General features: G+C 50.5%; 1 pseudogene across 1 annotated transcript; it reads right to left on the reverse strand.

The window, feature by feature from the left end:
- Nucleotides 1-314: 314 nt before the first annotated feature.
- Nucleotides 315-1,477, reverse strand: LOC308414470 (single-stranded DNA-binding protein 2-like; annotated as a pseudogene). The gene is made up of 2 exons: nt 1,145-1,477; nt 315-787 (listed from the first exon to the last, which is right to left on the reverse strand). The product of its transcript is annotated as a single-stranded DNA-binding protein 2-like (transcript).
- Nucleotides 1,478-1,983: the final 506 nt, after the last annotated feature.

Below are 1,983 nucleotides of genomic sequence, written 5' to 3' on the forward strand. Positions count from 1 at the left end.
AAGTCCCTACTTACTTCTATTTAAGATGTCATGTGATAATATCTTACAATGTCCTGTGGGTCAATGCACGTATGCATATATGTGCACACAGATCTGCACATAGGATGCATTCTCTTCCCCACACGTACACACAGATAATCATCGCAATTCAGTTGGGGGCAATGCTAACGTGCCCCTCCGTACAGTTGCTTGAACCGTATGTGGACCCGCTTTCTTCTCAAAATAGAGGAGAGAGCAGGAACTAAAAAGTGGTCTGGTCGTCTGAGAGTCCTTTGTCTAACTCTACACGATGAGTAGATTCTTCCGTGGTAGTTTTGTGATGGGCTGACTCACGGTGGTTTTCACGAGGAGACTCGGTGATGGATCACACACTCATGGTCATGCTGGGGGAGTAGCTCTGACTCTGAAAGGGGTTTAGGAAATTGCCCCCCATTTTGCTGTCATCCCTTGGAGTGCCCGGCTGGTTACTCAAACTCATATTATTGGAAGAATTCTTGGAAATACTGTCCATATCTCCTGAGCCTAAAGAGCCATTCATGTGATGGGACTCCATTTCTCCTAATCCACCCATGGGTCCGTCTGATCCAGGGTCCATTGGAAAATCAGGTCTGTTAGGCCCAGGAGGTACTGCATTCATTAAAGTATACATGTTGTCTCCAGAATTGGTTAAATCTGCTGGACTAGGCTTGATGGGTGTTCCCAGTGGTCCCCCACCTCCTGGAGGGCCTACATAATTTCAAGGAGACACCAAGGAGTAGGGTATTGAATTGGCATTTGTTGGGTTTGGCTTCAGCGCGCTCCTCGACCAGCGAGGAAAGATGACCACCACCAGAGAATTCTTCTCAGATCACGCTTTATTGTGGGAGCCTCTTGATTGAAGGGGAGAGCAGGAAGCAAGGGGGGCCCAAACTACCCTGGCTGTCCGCTTATATAGGGAGAAGCGCATACGGGCTTGCCATGATTGGTTGTCACCAGTCTGCTGACACCAGAGGCCTCAGGATTGGCCGGAGATAGGTTATTTACTGCACATGAGCAGGGTGCAGCGCCTTAGCTGACAAGAGCATTACTATATATGGAGTTGTTTACCTCAAACCGTGAGGGAGCCAGCGCCATCTTGTAAAGGCGTCCGCATTTGGCTCCTCACATTTGGCCAAGGTCTAACACCACCTGGACCCATGTTCACTCCAGGCATTCTAGGGCCACCTAAAGCATTCAGTGGGGGTCTCATTGCACCTCCATAGTTCTGTGGTCCTAAGGGCACCATTTCTCTTGGGGGAGTCATTCTCTGCATTGGTCCACCCATATTTGGATGTCCTTGTTGTCGTGTTGGGTCCATTCCACTGGGGAGTAATGGCTGACTTCCTGGGACACCTCCAAGTGCCTGATTAGGTATCTTCAATGGGGACCTTGGGCCTCCAGGGTACTGAGGTGACATAAAAGGCTGAAAGAACCCTGGTGGCATGGGACCTACTGGCATGCCATCTCCTGGGGGCATGTTTCCTAGCATGGGGCTGGGAGCTGTTGCAGCACTGTAATCATGGAAGGCTTTTGCTTCGCTCGAGTGTTCACAGGTTTCCCGTCTCTCTGGAGCTGCACAGTAGAGATCTCAAAACACACACCGCCAAGAATGTAAGAATCCTGGCGGCTCCCCCAATGTGATGGTTTTTTTTTCCCCATCTTATCTCTGATAAAAATGTCTGAGCCGATTTCTGAGCTCCTACATGGAGCAGATATTCATACACGTAGAGCGCTAACTTCTCCCGGGCCTGGATGTTGGACGGGACAGCGCTCCTGTTATTCTTGCCTTTGCCGTACGTGCTTGTGCCGAGAGCAGCTCCCACTGTCACGCACCTGTCAACCCATATCGTGTTCACTTGTAGTGGGTGAGGTATGTGCTGAGTGCTACAGTCAGGCTGCGGGGTCGGTGACAGCAACCGGGACTAGGGTTGTCTGGTCATTGTGTGGAACAGCAGTGTGGACAGC

Source organism: Micromys minutus, assembly GCF_963924665.1.
Source record: "Micromys minutus genome assembly, chromosome: 1".
Taxonomy (NCBI): domain Eukaryota; kingdom Metazoa; phylum Chordata; class Mammalia; order Rodentia; family Muridae; genus Micromys; species Micromys minutus.